General features: G+C 39.6%; 1 pseudogene; it reads right to left on the bottom strand.

Moving 5' to 3' along the window:
* LOC134466133 (NACHT, LRR and PYD domains-containing protein 12-like) overlaps positions 1–11298 on the bottom strand; it is a 53148-nt pseudogene extending 41850 nt beyond the window's left edge.
* Positions 11299–17973: the final 6675 nt, after the last annotated feature.

Below are 17973 nucleotides of genomic sequence, written 5' to 3'. Positions count from 1 at the left end.
CTGCGCAAACTTGTGTAGAGGTGTGAGACAAGACTCATATACACACGTGAGTGAGTTGTTAACCAACCAGTTCATGGGAGCGCGACCTCGGAGGTGGTCTGCAGATGAGCGTTGAAGGGGATAAGCAACTGCAGAGGTTGCAAGAGAACTGCAGTCGCATTCATCCCGCGATAGTTTGACACCATGACATGTCACCTCGTTGACACAACGTCACCGAAATTTTGAAGTTTGACAGGAAATCTAACCGTCATGCAACTTTTTGAGCCAGAATGCATTGCTGTCTAAATGTGCATATAGCCGTTGCGTTATCTCGAATAAGCTTACTGACTTCTCAAGCCAATTTCACTCTCACCTGAGTTTGCATTTCTGATTGGCCAGTGCTGAAGTGAGGAGTTCCACCCCAACATCTCCAGGATCATTTCCTCTCAGGTCCAGCTCCTCCAGGTGTGAGGGGTTTGATTTGAGAGCTGAGGCCAGAGTGGCATATCCTTCTCCTGTTATACCACAGCCAGACAAGCTGGAGAGAGAAGAGGATGTTGCTTTTTAATATTATTCTTACTTGAAACATTTGCCATGTCTCAGTGCACACACACATTTAGCATTTCTCTTTCTGTGTGTGTGTGTGTGTGTGTGTGTGTGTGTGTGTGTGTGTGTGTGTGTGTGTGTGTGTGTGTGTGTGTGTGTGTGTGTGTGTGTGTGTGTGTGTGTGGTTTTTTGTGTGTGTGTGTGTGTGTGTGTTCAGATGTGACTAGCTTTACCGGTTCTCTCACTCTTTATGTAAATGTGCAGACAGACACAGATACTGTGTACATGTACAGTACTCTCTGCTGGCAATAAAATTGTACAAAACATAAAAGAGGAATACAACGCACTTAAATTTCTTATTTCTATAAGGCCAAATGTCTAGGGGTTCCATGGTGAGTGTTGTCAAGTGTGTGTTCCTGCAATGTTAGTGTTAGTGTAAACAGTCAGCTCTAAAAAGAGAGAGCAAAAGATGTTGCAAGTGCGAGAAAGCAAGAGCTAAAGCAAGGGGAAAATCCAAAGAAACCTGTGAGAGAAAACAAATTAATCTAATCAACACCTAACCTCAGGATCTTCAGGGCACAGTTTGGGTTCTTTAATCCACTGCACAGTTTTGTTACTCCAGCATCTCCAATATGATTGTCACTGAGATCCAGTTTTCTGAGCTTTGATGATTCTGTGCAAACAATTGATGCTAAAGTTGCACAGCTTTGTTCAGTGATCCCACAGCTATCAACCCTGAAGGGGAAAAAGGCTGTCAGTAACTACAATTAAAAGGATTTTGATGCTGTATGTGGGTCAAAAACGAGACATCAATTGTTTGTGGTCCTTTGATTTTCTATTGTGGAAAATGGCTCAAATTTAACAGAACTCTTACAACTTTGATACATCGTGTTTTCATGACCAAGTCTAATTTATTGTACTTTGGCGAATCGATACAATACTGATAGTATAGTAATGGTGAAAATGTAAATCAGGCAACACGATAAAATTGAACCAAATATTTCAACATGACAAAAAGAGGAGAAACTGCTAATAAAACAGTTTATAAAAAGATTAAATAGTTTTGCATAATAATGCATTTGTCTTGTGTAAAGGGGCCCTATAATGCTATTTATGATCAATTTCACTGTTAATATTTTGCTTAACTGTGTAAAGTCGATGTCAATGACCAAGTGTTTTCAAACGCATGGAGGTAAAGAATTTTACACCGACAACTTTCTGAAATCTCTGCGCAACATGAAATGTTTCAACAAGCATCCTTATATTATGTCAGTACATCTGCTCTTGAACTGGAAACTTGAAAGTCAAAGGGTTGACCTCGTTTTCACAAACTCATTTGACCAGGACGCATCATAAGCCAACTTTTTGAGCAGCTTGCTGTGTCATTTACTGAAGCAAGTTCCCTTTCCATTACGACTCCCGTGCGCATGGTGGGCTGGTTGGGTGCAACAGTAGTCCTCGATTGATTGGTTTCATACTGGCTGCAATAACACCCAGGCCTAGTCTCTTGTTTCGTTGTTGTTCTGTTCTTTCACATTTATAGACAGGACCGTTATTGGCAGATTTTTTTATTTTTTTTTAAAACAATCTCAATGCCATGCCACCGCCACCATTCAGTCACCAATTACCCCAGCAAATGCTCATCCTTCATGCCAATGTTGCTACAGACAAGACCTTACAAACAAAGTGCAAATTAGTCACAATTGTCTAATTTATACAATACATTTCAGGCAGTGACAATCAGTGGGTGAAACCCCACACTATTCTTCCAATATGCTGCATCACATCACAATTAGGGCTGGGACATTAATGCATTAATTTCGATTAATTTATCATGCGATTCGATTAATTAATTAACACGATTTCAAAAAATAATCGCAGTGTGATATAGCTACATTGTTCTGGATTAGACTAGTGGAGGGCAGTATTACGCCTGATGGTGAACAGCCTGCTAAAATTGTGAGGTTTTCTCTCTTCTTTTAAAAAGGAATAATATTTTTAGATTACCGGTAAGCTTATTTATTGTAATTATTCGAATTCCATGTGAAAAAATGTACTTTTCACTGTTCTTAAGTCAGATATTTAAATGTGATTAAAATGCGATTAATTCGATTAATGAATTTCAAAGCCTATAGACTAATGCGATTAAACATTTTAATCGAGTCCCACCCCTAATCACAATACACTCAAATTTGGATATGTGGCTGCGATTGGCTATAGGAAGATGAGCCACATTTGGCCAACTATCTCAGCAATTAAAATGAAGTAGCTGTGACATTGTCAAAACTCTGTCCCATAAGCAGTAATGCAAAGTACACCATGACATATATACTGTACTTGTACCAGAATCAAAAGCTATGAAATGTTGAAAACTAAACCATGTGTTCTGTGGCAGTTAAGAAATAATGTTGCTGCGGTAAAGAAATTCTACCCCAAGAGCACAATTTGTGAAATGCGGCCTTCAATAAGCTTTTACATTCAACAGATGCCGTGTAAACAAATAAATGAATTGTGGACATGGAAAAACATAATAAGGGCCCCTTTAACATCAATAAAAAGAAATGGTGCATCATTTGTTTAGATAGTATTCTTAACTTGGAGAATTTGGTACGCCAAGTCGACTTTGATATCGTCAATGTTGTACAATGCACATTTAAGAGGACATTTTGTTTATTTGCGTAGTATGACCACAAACTAGAGAAATGTATTCCACAGAAGAACATACAGTAAGAATGTACACGTAGATGCTGCATGTCCAGCTTAACATTAAACTAAATCCAGATGATTTGGGCAAGCCCACTTTTAGCACTTTCAGCGAGAATGCAATCTCATTAGTTTTACTTTTTACTTACAGAGTCGTGTGGGCTTCTTCCACTATTGGCTTCAGTCTCAGAAGAGCCTCGTCAGATCTGATGTACTTCTTCAAGTCAAACTCATCCAAATTCTGGTCTGACGTCAACAACACAAACACTAGAGCTGACCACTGTCCAGGTGATAGCTGGGCTTCGGAAAGTGTGCCAGCATTCATTAATCTTTGGATATCCTTCAATAAGGAGTGGTCATTGAGCTCATTCAAACAGTGGAAGAGGTTGATCATTCTTTCTAATGAGGTAACCTCCTTGATCTTGTCCTTAATATAGCTGATTGTTATGTCATTGCCCGTCTTCCATTTCTCCAGCTGGCCTTGACGGCCACCCCCAAGAGCTGTCCTGATCTTGCCCTTAATGCTCAACTGTTTTCTATTCATCAGACTATGCAGGAGAGACTGATTTGAGCCCAAAGAGAGGCCAAGAAGGAAGCGGAGGAAAAGGTCGAAACGTCCATCTTCATACTTCAAAGCTTTGTCTACAGCATTCTTCTGCAAGATGGGAATGGATTCTCCACGCTGTGTTGATATTATGTCTTTCCCATCAAGTGTCATGTTCAGAAATGCATACAGAGCGGCAAGATACTCCTGGATACTAAGATGCACAAAAGAGAACACTGTCCCGTGAAATATTCCTAAATCTTTTTGGAAGATCTGGGTGCATACTCCTGAGTACACCGTTGCCTCTTCAATGCCATCAATGCCACACTTCCTGAGGTCTTCTTCATAAAAGATCAGATTGCCCTGCTCTAACTGTTGATAGGCCAGCTTTCCGAGCTTTAGGATCAGCTTACGGTTCCATTGTGGCTCAGGGTCATGCACATTTTGAAATTTTCTGTTCGTCTGTCTGGTCTGAAAAATAAGGAAGTATGTGTACATTTCTGTCAAAGTTCTTGGAATCTGTCTGTATCTTGTGGAAAAAATAATCTCAAGAACAGTTGCCGCAATCCAACAAAACACAGGTATGTGGCACATGATGTAGAGGATCCTTGATGCTTGAATGTGTGAAATGATTCCACTTGCAAGACTCTCATCATCGATCTTCTTCCGGAAGTACTCTTCCTTTTGGCAGTCATTGAATCCTCGCACTTCTGTCACCAGATCAACACACTCAGGAGGAATTTTACTGGCTGCTGCTGGTCGAGAGGTTATCCAGATTAGAGCAGAGGGGAACAAATTACCTAACATTAGATTTGTTAAGACTACATCCAATGGTTTGACGACTTCTGTGTCACACAAACTTTCATTTGTACGAAAGTTGAGTTGGAGTCGACACTCATCCAGACCATCAAAGACGAACAACACTTTAAACTTATTCTGGATGTCAAATGTTAGCTGCTTAAGCTCTGGAAAGAAGCGGTAAAGAAGATCCATCAAAGAGAACTCCTCGTCTATCATGAGGTTGAGCTCCCTAAAGCACAGTGGAAAGATTAAATGGATCTTTTTGTTGTCATTTCCCTCAGCCCAGTCCAGGATGTACTTGTGCACAGATATTGTTTTACCAATGCCAGCAACCCCCTGTGTGAGAACTCGTCTGATTGCTTTGACCTGACTCGATGAGGGCTTGAAGATGTCAGCACATCTGATTGGTTTCTCTTGTCCATCTTGTACCTTGGATCTGGATTCAATCTGCCTGAATTCATGCTCCTCATTTACTTTCCCACTTCTCCCTTCTGTGATATACAGATCAGTGTAGATATTTTGCAGCAGAACAGTTTCTCCTTGTTTGGCTATTCCTTCAAACACATTCTGGTATTTGTTCTTGAGATTTCTTTTCAAGTCGTTCTGGAAACATACATTCATCTCATCTATAGAAAAACACAATATTACTGACATATTTTCCAAACCAAATAATAAAAACCTATACAAACAAATAAATTCCATGTCAGTTGCCAAAGTGTTGCTGTTTCCAGGTACCTAATGCAATTAACAACAGGAAAGAAAGCTTACTTTCATTCAATTTGTCAGCAAGATCTTGGTGCTCCATCTTACAGAGGAAGTGTATTACCATCTTGAGAGCTCCTCCTCTGGCATCACTCTCATCCTCTGATTTTGTATCAAAGGTTTCTTGGTAGTCTGGACTAAGAATCATCTTAAATCTTTGCAGCTCTTTCGTTAAAAAGATGACAATATTCTCCTCGAGTACCTAAAGCATACAGTACACATGCTCTTACTGTCAGGATTTCAGACTTAATTTGAATAACTGTCAAATGCTTATTTTAGTACAGTGCATGGACCTTATTATCTTAAAATAAAAATAGGCTTAGAAACCGTATCACATTTCTGTGTAGAGAAAGCGACTTGCAACTGTTGACCAGTGTTGGTCAGCAAAAGCTTTTTTTTTAAAATTCCAGAATATGGCGGTGTGTCTGCTATTCACTCGACCCACAAGGGTGCATTTCAGCCACGGCCATGGCTCAGTCGCCTAAGCCAGCACACAGTTATGCCAGGAACCCGAGTTAAATTCCAGCCTGAAGTCTTTTCCTGTTTTCTGTCACTGCCCTTCAATGTTGGAATAAGTCTCAGCTACTAAAAGACCAGTCTTATCTTTTAAGACTCATCCTCCAAAGAGCTTCTCTGCATAACAAAGCTAACTCTACTCAGGCCTATCCGTAATCCTCTATAACCCTGTGTTCTACATCACTTGTATACTACTTCCTCTATATTCAGCCTACATTATCTACTTAATAAGTTGATTGACATAAGAGTGTCTGCTAAATGTAATGTTAACTGGTCCATGTAAGACTTAGCATTCATGTTTAATTTGCATAGTTCACTTGATACAATTAAGTTGGTTCAAATCTTACATTTTCAACAGATGTTTCTGAAAGGCAATATTATCACCAGCAACATGCTGATTAGTCAGAAAAATAGAGATTTTAACTAAATTAATTTCTTCAATCAACCAATCATGCACACACTGTGAAAGCGACAGCACAGCGTGTTTGTTTGTTTCTAAGATCTTAAATGTCTCTGTGTTTTGCAACACAAAACCTGGAAGACACTGAAAGTTCGATTACACTTTACTTGGCGTGTTGCTGCATAACCACACAAATAGACCAAGTGCGACATGAGCGAGGTGAGTGACGGAAGTACTGTATTGGCCCGAATATAAGATGATCCTGAATATAAGACGACCCCCCATTTTCAGGCTCATGTTTTGACTAAATTTTGTTTCACATTAGAGACTTCTTTCAAAATGCATTTTTTAATTTGTTGGAAAATCTGAGGCTTTTTACTAGAACAAATTTCACAATATATTTTTCATGAAATTTTCATGATAAAAGACCACAGATGGCTACTCATACCCTTTTCCGCTCACTTTACCAGTCAAGTGCCAGTAGGCACCTACAGCCGCCGACGCAACATAGCCTACACTCAGAGCAATAGACAGCGCCAGACAGGCAACCAGTCCAGAGGGATAAGCTACCTATTGTGCAATGCACATATTTGCGAAATGCTTAGTTGACAGCAATATCTAACCAGCAGCCGTCTCACCAAATCGCCGTTCATTTTATGCATCCAAAGTTTTCCTGACTGTAGAAACTGAACGTGACCAAAAGCAGATTGACGCATTGCATTTGAAACCCATGCGCTGCCAGCACCACATTGACATTAGAAGTTCGATTGGTATTCATTTCGTACCAAGGGTAAAACTCTTAGTGAATTTATATGAACAAGGCAATCTCTTGCCCAAACCATTATTCTGTGTTGTTGCATCGTTGTGAGGCATATCGTCAAATAGGCACCGCTTGTCAAAAGGCGCCGCTCTGCACATAGATGACCATTGATTGGCTGATGACGGCATCCAAAACTTAGCCTACAGGTTGTTTGTCAAATCACCCTTCATTTCTTTAGTTTCAAGTGGTGTTGTCGGGTGACCATAGAGAACAACCAAAGCTTTCCTGATGAGACTGTAAAACAGAACACAAACAAAAGCAGAGATGAGCCGAGATTGACTGTTGTGTTTTTCCCCTTGCACTTTCGGCCGCATCGCGTTGACATTGACAGTTGATAGACGTGCAGTGCGATAGTCATCACGAAACAATCATCTGCAAATTTGATATGGACAAAACAATCTCTTAAAGGGACACTGTGCAGGAAATGGTCAAAAAAGGTACTGCAACTATGCTGCCCATTGAAACCGGGCTGCCCATTGCAAAATTTGATCTTTACATGAAAGTTTACTAAGTAATGAACTTGTATTTTCTAGTATGGTCCTATTACAGTCAATTTTGCAGCTGAAAATGGCTATTTTTGCAAATTCAAAATGGCGGACCATGGAGAAGATCCCACTTTTCATGTATGAAAAGTGCAATTTTTCCAGTCATAATGAATACTTAGAATTTGATGCTGGTGGTAAGTATTCATGAAAAAGGTAACATTAGTGAAAGGGCAGCATGAATTCTGGAAATAAACAACTAAAAATCTTACACAGTGTCCCTTTAACCTATCCATTATTGATTTTTTTTGGCATTGTTGTGAAACATAATGACCGCATTCAGGTTAAGTAAAAAAAAAAAAAAAAATTTAAAAGTTGGTACGCGGGAATAAGACGACCTCCCTTTTTAGAGTTCTATTTTTATAACCAAAACCAGTCTTATATTCGGGCCAATGCGGTAATTGACTTTGTATTGAGTCGCGCGACAAAAGCGGTTCCGGAGACTAGAGGCGATTCGCGCGACAAGAGCGCCAGTTTGAAATCCTTTCAACTTTCTATGACGCGGTTCGGCGACCAGCCACGACAGCCAATGACTGTATAGAGGCCAGTGACCACAGCCACCACTTTTTGCTTTTCGAATAGGCACAACACAGCTCAATCGTAAAGCGAAAAGTCTCAGCCGAGTCGCGCTGTGCAGAGTTGTGGGCCTACCAAAAAACTGGCAGTGGAAAATAGGCATTATTTTCACATTGGTCAAACCCTACCCTGACTCTTTATTATTGTGCTTTCATAGAATCCATTGAAAAACAAAATCTCTCAACCAAGTAGTCAAGTGTATCTCAAATGGCACTGACATTTAGTGCAGTGATTCTCAAAGTGTGGTCTGCGACAGAGCTCAGGTGGTCAACGAAGGGGATTTCTATTTTTCCAAGGCAAGCTAGCAGTAGGCTATATTTGTAACATTATTACAAAGCTAAACATTTTGTAGCTGAAGTCATATTTTCAAAACAATAAGACTGGCTTGTAATGTGAATAGAATGAAAGTGATCTGCTTCGAAATAAGCAGTGTCAAATAAGCGCTCAATTCAGTTGAGAGGTGGTCCCTGAACATTTTTGGGGGGACAAAGTGGTCCTAGGTCTGAAAAAGTTTGAGAAACACTGATTTAGTGCATAGTCTTAGATGTGTATGTGTTGATGCAAAGTTTGAACTTTCGCCATATGAAACACAAAAATGGTCTAGCAGGCTCATTGAGAGCCACAGCTTAGTCCTGAAGCCCTCTACAATAAACAGTTGCAGCAGAGGCTGGTTCTACAGCCCTCCCACCTGTTAGACAATGTGTTTTAGAGGAAGCTGTTTCAACTCTCTCATTAGAAAGATGCATAAGCGTAGGCAGTGAGAGCATATTTTATTCATTTTATCAAGTCTTCCAGTTTTAGCATATTTTATTGCCTTGTATACCTCCTTTTATTATATAGCCTATTTATCAACAGCTATTATCTTTGTCACATAATATGACATGTCATTTAATAAGACACCCTACTTCTAATGTCTAGTGTTCAGTGTGAAATGTTTGTGCTAAATGCTTTAAATGTTTTGTTAGGAATAGATAATTTGACTGCACATCAAACCTTTTCAGCGATAATGTTGCCAACGGTAACTTAAAGGGCCATATTTCAAAAGTGATGCATGTTGACAAGTCCTTTACCTTAAAGATGTGAGGTAGTCGCTCATCCTGACCACTGATTTCTTGCTCTCGTCTCCCCTCTAGCGCTCTAAGGAAGGATGATAAAGAATTTCTTAATAGTGACAATATAGCCTTCCTATCACTGTTTAGGTAAAGAAAAAAAGTCAAATATTCAAATGATGCAAATTCTTATTGGACACATGGAACTTGACAAAAAAAAAATCACATCATTCAGTAGATGGAGACGAAATGAAAATTATGCAAGTCTTATTTTTTTTTCAAACTTAGCATTACTTCCAACCATTTTACCTCTGCTATAAAGGTTATGGGTTGGGTTTTTTTTCAAATGGATTTGAATTATTTTACTTGAGGTCCTACACAGTGACTTTCCCTACACCACCTACAGGTGTGTGGTAAAGGCTGATTTTTCTACTGCCTACCTTCCAGTTTCTGCCAGGTCAGGGGGGTGGTTTATAGACACATCACTCTTCATGGATGGAGCACTGGAATGGTACATGGCAAATTGACTGCATTTTATATAGCGTTCTTCTATTCCTTTGAGCACTCAAAAGCTGGTAGAAATTTCAGCGGAAAATGAGAGATAACTTGTGTGTCTTGGGCCTATACAGTATGAATATTTTTCTACTGCCTACCTTCCCGTTTCCGCCAGGTCAGGGGGGTGGTTTATAGACACATCACTCTTCATGGATGGAGCACTGGAATGGTACATGGCAAATTGACAGCATGTTATATAGCGCGTTTCCATTCCTTTGAGCACTCAAATCGTACATACATACATTGTATGCCTCATATTCACCCATTCACACTCTCATTCACACACCGGTGGCAGTGACTGCCAAGCAGGGTACCACCCTGCTACCAGGAGCAACTTGGTGTCTCCACTTGCCACTGGAGACACCAGATCTTAAATGCTTCCTGCAACTACGACTAAAAGCTGGTAGAAATTTCAGCAGAAAATTAGAGGTAACTTGTGCGTCTTGGGCTATACAGTATGAATATTTTTCTACTGCCTACCTTCCTGTGTCAGCCAGGTCAGGGGGGTGGCCTTTAGATGCATCACTCTTCATGGATGGAGCACTGGAATGGTACATGGCAAATTGACAGCATGTTATATAGCGCGTTTCCATTCCTTTGAGCACTCAAATCGTACATACCGGTACATACATTTTATGCCTCATATTCACCCATTCACACTCATTCACACACCGGTGGCAGTGACTGCCAAGCAGGGTACCACCCTGCTACCAAGAGCAACTTGGTGTCTCCACTTGGTGTCTCCACCTACCTTCCTGTGTCAGCCAGGTCAGGGGGGTGGCCTTTAGATGCATCACTCTTCATGGATGGAGCACTGGAGACAGCTGAGCCCTTTGGTCGATTATTCCACTTCAACAGGAGACTAGAAACATCTACTGTTGGTTTCTGCCTGGAGGAGAATAATAAGTCAAAGCAAGGGTAAAGGGACATGCCATTTAGCATTATGAACATTTGCAAGATTTACATATCCTTCCAAATACTCCATATATTTTTTTCATTTCTTTACAGCATATCTTAGTTTTATAGCGTTGTTCATCACTTTTGATAGTCTAGCAAATACAACTATATAGCCTACAAGATATGTCTGATTCTCATAAGTGGTGCTGCAGAGATGAGAAATCAAGGGGTATCATTGCAATGTCTATGATGATCAGCCAGACTTGACTGAAACTAAATGAATTTACATTAGTTTGTACATGAATAGAACAATTGTATTTGTCCTTAGCTTACCAAAGCTAAGATGGGAGTAAAGTACATAGGGCCAGTGATACGCATAGGCTGACTAGGTAGGCGCCTAAGGCACTAAATAGGGCCAATATGTGTAAATCTGTGCTGTTATGCTGTGTATACACTATTCTTATTATGAGGGCAAGGAGGGTGCTAGCTGAGGGCACCAAACTGCCTAGAACCAGCCCTCACAGTACAGTAAATTACCTGTGAGATTCATCTGATTGAGCTGCTGGATCTTGTCCCAGCTGGGACTCCTGGTTGCCAGGGGAACTCATCCTGAGGAGCCTGTACTGACCCTTTCCTCCACCAGATGGCACCACCTCACCTCATTACCTGATCACAAGACACAACTACAGTATGACACCCTTATCTCCATAACCTAGTACCAGCTTGTTGCATTTCGCTGTTCAGGAGGAGACAAAAAATGAGAATGAAGATTCAGTACAGACAATACACTAACATTTCATCATAAAATCACATACCGGTAATGTGCTTTACAATAATCACAAAAATGTAAGAAAAAAAAATACATTGTTCTGTCTGTATGAAATTCATAGCATATCTGAACATTAGTTACTACATATGCATGCTAAACAAATGCGTACCTGTGTTTTATGTGTATTTTTTCCAGTGCACTGGTTTAGCTCTGATCTACTTTTTCTGTGTTATACGTGCGTTGACACGTTTGACTGCTGTGGCACTCAGTTTCATACTAATTTTGTTGCATTACTCCTCAGTGTTTTACATTATATATACTGTCAGTGGTGTTTTATTATTGAGGGTATTTCATTTTATTTTAGTTTAACCTTCACTTCACTATGCAGCAGCCACACAAATCAGGTTCCTTGACATTTCTCAAAACCATTATCTGCAGCTAGAAAATTGGTTTCATTGTGTGATGTACCCTCAACCTGAGAGTCATGTGTTATCACGCTTCTCTGCCTACTCCTCATGTCTCCTTTCACGGTATGGGATCTCTGTTACAGTGGATATAATCAGTAGCAGAGTTCCAAAGCCACAAAACCAGTCCAACAACAGAACATATTCTCCATTATCTATGCAATCAAGTGACTTTTCTAAGTCAAACTGTAAACTGCAAGCAGTGTGCAGTTTCCCAGTTTGAGCTTTCACTTTTCACTGGTTTAAACACTGATTGACTATAGTTCAACCATGGTTTGACTATGATTTGCCCTTGGTTTAACAATGGATTTAACCATGCTTTGACTGTGGACTTACCATCGTTTAACTATGCAAAAATTAACCATGGTTTTACTATGATAACTAACTATGGTCAATAGTTATTATTACATTACAGTGAGCTGCCGCTTTTCCCAACGGCATTGACACTGTATCAGGCTTCTGCTAGTTAGCCTCCATTAAAGTTGCACACATCAAAAAACACTCAGTCATTTAATAATTGGCTGACTGCCAAGAGGCCTAGTGTTATGACTCATGAACTATGACAAACACATACACACACACACACACGTGATTTCATGCAAGCCTGAATTAAATGAAAGGTAAATAGGGACTAAGCAGCCAAATGTGAACACAAAGGGAAGGTATTAAAGAGTGAACATCTCACACCAGTGCATTCCGTGTTGAGGTGCGAAGCCTTTGCGTCTCAGATGCTTTCCCCTAGCTTAAATTCTTATTTTTTATTTTTATGTTTATTTTATTTTTTATTTTATTATTATTATTATCATTTTACCTTATGTTTTATCTTAATGTTTTAAATGTTCTTTGACTCTAATTTATTTCCTTCTTTCTTCCATGTTTCCTTTCTTTTTGCATTTGTTAATTTTGTGAAGCACATTGAGTTGCACCTGTGTATGAAATGCGCTATACAAATAAACTTGCCTTACTGTTGCTTTATCTTGCCTTTGCAAAATATGATGAGTGTTTTTTCAATGTAGTTCATTTGTTTTTGTTTTTTTTTGTTGTTGGGTTTTTTTTTTTTTTTTTTTTGGGGGGGGGGTGGGGGGGTGGGGGGGGGGAGTGGTCAGCATAAACGTTGAAAGGCAGCTGTGAAAGGCAACATGATACAAGGGGGTACCTAATGAGAGTTAGATGGCCTAATGTACAGCTCCAGGCCTTTTTATTAGAATACCATGAAAAAGTTGATTTATTTCCATAATTCCATCAATACTGTTAAACTGTCATGGATTGTAGATTCATGGCCCAGTTTTTTAACTATTCCAATCATTATTTTTTTTCTTTTTATATACGTTGGCCTTCCAGCTCAAAAAACCCATGAATTGGGGAATTCACATTATTAGAATATTGTTATAAAATCACATTTTCGGGTCACATTAAATCAGTTGAAATTTGGTACTTTCTACATAACATGCAATGGTCAATACTTGGTTAGGACATTCTCTGTCTTCATAATGGCCATGATGCGTTTAACATTGAAGTCAATGGCAAAAACAGTGCATGGGAGTTATGGAAGCCCAGATATCCTTGATCCTTGATCCTCCACTCTTCAATATACCCTGTAGATTTCCATGCCACGTTTTGGTGTTAACTCACCAGTTTAATTCTAACTCAACAGAAATAAAACCCCATTCATTTTCAATGGGGTTTCATTTCTGGTTATTTAGAATTAAACTGGTGAGTTAGCGCCAAAACGTGGCATGGAAATCTACAGGGTATATTGAAGAGTGATGTGTGGGACACCAGGTCAGCTATACAAAAACAGCTGACGGCAAAGCATCAAGGATATCTGGCCTTCCATTACTCCCATGCACTGTTTCTGCCATTGACTTCAATGTTAAACGCATCATGGCCGTTATTATTAATAATATTAAGACAGAGAGAGTCCTAACCAAGTATTGAACATTGCATGTTGTGTAGAAAGTACCAAAGTTCAACTGATTTGATGTGCACTGATGTGAAACAATTTTTGATGAAGAAAATTGTGATTTTATTACAATATTCTAATGATGTGAATTCCCCAATTCATGTTTTTTTTTGAGCTGGAAGACCAAAATGTGTAAAAATAAACAATTTAATGATTAGAATAGTTTAAAAAAACTGGGCCATGAATTTACAATCCATGACAGTTTAACATTATTGATGGAATTATGGAAATAAATCAACTTTTTCATGGTATTCTAATAAAAAGGCCTGGAGCTGTAAGTTTCACTAAAATAATACATTAAGGAGAACTGTGCAAAGCCACGAAATTACACCTAATGATCACTAGGAGGCATGCCAGCCCCAGTTAAGGACATAGCCATGCACACAGTGAGACACACACATCACCTCCCGTTAATCTAGGGAAAAACATCATACACACAGTGGATACAATCGCCTTATGAATAATATCTGCCTTGAATTTTATTTCTTTAGGTAGGATATGCATGCTCCCAAAACATCAATCAAAAGCGTCAATCAGTCAGAAGTGACATAACATTCAAGCTGTCATCATTTATCATGTAGGCCTCTTAATCAATGAAGTGAAAAGTGATTCCTGATTAGTGGTCACACAGCACAGCAAATCTCAGCACAGAACAGCACTTACACAAAGCAGGCAATAAAAATAATGACAAATAACAATGAATGAAAAAGAAATAAGAATAAAAATAATAAAAAACGATTCCTGTCTGTGTGATGTGCTCCCTCCTCAGTCAATATCCACTCTAACAAACAGCTGTGTGCTCCCCCATCCTGACATAAAATCTCTGTTGCTTTCCTCTTATCCATGTATACTACATAGTTCCACAAGACTAGACAAACTGCTTTGTATTCACAGTGTTCTGGCTAATCAGATGGCCTTTCTGCAGTCAATTTTAACAGCAAAAAAAAAATGTTCTGAATAATGTCAGATCCATTTTTGGAAAGAAAAGTCTATCAATGTACTCGACAGGCTGTCAAGGACGAAGCAAAAACAAATAAGCGAACACACAAAAGCAATCTTCACTGATTGGTCACAGGTAAAGCTGAATTAGGGCCTACTTTTGTTGCTTCAACTCGGGTTTGCCCAGATTTTAAAACATCATATTACTAATTTGCGTTGATGCAATGCAGTGAGACAGCCCCCCCCCCCCCCCCCAAAACCCACATCGAGAAACCAAGGTTGCCTGTGCTTGTTCCAACACTGAGGTTTAGACGGGCCTGCCCACTTTATGCTCTGGTGCTGTGAGCTAAATCTAAACTCACTTTTCCAGTTCCTGCGCTTCCGCTTAGTGTGTGTGTGTGTGTGTGTGTGTGTGTGTGTGTGTGTGTGTGTGTGTGTGTGTGTGTGTGTGTGTGTGTGTGTGTGTGTGTGTGTGTGTGTGTGTGTGTGTGTGTGTGTGACAAAGACAGGTCACAAGCTTCTTCTATCAGTCCATCATGAGAATGTTATCATTCCTTACACTCGTGAAATACCAGAGGTTCCCTCTCACATACAATATTACAGGGCACTCTTACACATCTCAAACTACATGCTACTCTCATCAATAGAGCAAGTTATACATATCATACCGCAGTTACTAATAGTGACACCTTATTCTTTATTAAGACTTACTCTGGCTCTTACACCTTAATCTACCAACATAATGTGTCTCATAAGTTATTCAACAAAGACTAAGTACTTCACTACTCTTACCAAAAAAAATGTCCCTGCCAACAGAGATGGACAGATGGAAAAATGTTTGCCCATCATAATATTTATTAATTCATAAATTCCTTTACAGTGGTTGTAATGAGTTAGAGATTTGTGATCTCTTCAGAATGGGGCAGTGAGATGGCCAGAGGCTGTACCTGCTTATGTCTCAGCTGCGAAAGGGAGAAATAACAGAATGCCTACCCTGCAGAAGAGAGTGACGTAACGCCAAGTATGCACATGGACAGTTGAGCTCAATGAAGTGAAGTTTTGGCCTGCGAAGGGGAAACCGTCCAAGGCCCCATCAACTGGCACGTGCGTCAACAAAACAAGATAAGGGCACCTGTCTGACAGTATATAAAGGGGTCTTAAATCTTTGCAGAAAAAAATCCAGAAGAAGATGTAGCAGTTGTGCCACCACCCCTAAACATTTTTTGTGACCAATATTTAAGCATACTTTTGAAATGCACGTCAATGAACATGTAGGTGACAGACAACAAAAACTCTTTGCTGCTCTCAAGTCAAAAGCCATAATAAAAAAAAGCTGCGGACTTTGGTACTTCACAACTTAATTGATTCTCCAAGTTGGAAAAGAAGCAGCTGTTTTTCACTAGTGAAGATGTCTGGATTAATTCTGTGACATTGTAACAAATAATCCACTATAACAAATTGATCCTGCAAGCAGAATAACTGTGCAAAGAGAGGCAATTACACAAAATGACCACAAGGAGGCAGACCAGCCCCAGTTAAGGACACAGCCATGCATACTGAGGGTACACACATCAGCTCCCGTTAAAAAATGTAATTCTAAGACCTATGAAAAAGACCACATGCACAAAGTGGACACAATCGCTTTATGAATAATATCTGCCTTGCACTGCATTTCTTTAGGTAGCACATGCAATCACTAGTCCCTCCCAAAGCATCAGTCAAAACTGGCACAATACACAAACAACTAACATTCAAGCCGTCTATCATGTTGGCCTGTTAATCAATGAAGTAAAATCTGATTCCTGATTGTGATCATGGTTATACAGCACAGCACAGAATAGCACAGCACACATAGAGGACAAGGGTATTCATATTTACCTGTCCTAAATTGTATAAATATGATATGTAGACTATGTTTAATTACTGCTCAGAGTTTTATTTTTTTACAAAGAGTGTAACATTGACTGCACTCAAACATGCTGCAGCAATTACACAAAGCAGGCAATAAAAATAATGACAAATAACAATGAATGAAAAAGAAATAAGAATAAAAATAATAAAAAACGATTCCTGTCTGTGTGATGTGCTCCCTCCTCAGTCAATATCCACTCTAACAAACAGCTGTGTGCTCCCCCATCCTGACATAAAATCTCTGTTGCTTTCCTCTTATCCATGTATACTACATAGTTCCACAAAACTAGACAAAGTGCTTTGTATACACAGTGTTCTGGCTAATCAGATGGCCTTTCTGCAGTCAATTTTAACAGCAAAAAAAAAATGTTCTGAATAATGTCAGATCCATTTTTGGAAAGAAAAGTCTATCAATGTACTCGACAGGCTGTCAAGGACGAAGCAAAAACAAATAAGCGAACACACAAAAGCAATCTTCACTGATTGGTCACAGGTAAAGCTGAATTAGGGCCTACTTTTGTTGCTTCAACTCGGGTTTGCCCAGATTTTAAAACATCATATTACTAATTTGCGTTGATGCAATGCAGTGAGACAGCCCCCCCCCTCCCCCCTAAAACCCACATCGAGAAACCGAGGTTGCCTGTGCTTGTTCCAACACTGAGGTTTAGACGGGCCTGCCCACTTTATGCTCTGGTGCTGCTGCTGAATCTAAACTCACTTTTCCAGTTCCTGCGCTTCCGCTTAGTGTGTGTGTGTGTGTGTGTGTGTGTGTGTGTGTGTGTGTGTGTGTGTGTGTGTGTGTGTGTGTGTGTGTGTGTGTGTGTGTGTGTGTGTGTGTGTGTGTGTGTGTGTGTGTGTGTGTGTGTGTGTGTGTGTTAGTGTGTGTGTGTGTGTGTGTGTGACAAAGACAGGTCACAAGCTTCTTCTATCAGTCCATCATGAGAATGTTATCATTCCTTACACTCGTGAAATACCAGAGGTTCCCTCTCACATACAATATTACAGGGCACTCTTACACATCTCAAACTACATGCTACTCTCATCAATAGAGCAAGTTATACATATCATACAGCAGTTACTAATAGTGACACCTTATTCTTTATTAAGACTTACTCTGGCTCTTACACCTTAATCTACCAACATAATGTGTCTCATAAGTTATTCAACAAAGACTAAGTACTTCACTACTCTTACCAAAAAAAATGTCCCTGCCAACAGAGATGGACAGATGGAAAAA

Source organism: Engraulis encrasicolus, chromosome 16 (genome assembly GCF_034702125.1).
Source record: "Engraulis encrasicolus isolate BLACKSEA-1 chromosome 16, IST_EnEncr_1.0, whole genome shotgun sequence".
Taxonomy (NCBI): domain Eukaryota; kingdom Metazoa; phylum Chordata; class Actinopteri; order Clupeiformes; family Engraulidae; genus Engraulis; species Engraulis encrasicolus.
The sequence above is the reverse complement of the archived record's forward strand: the minus strand, read 5'-3'. Positions and strand labels throughout refer to the sequence as shown.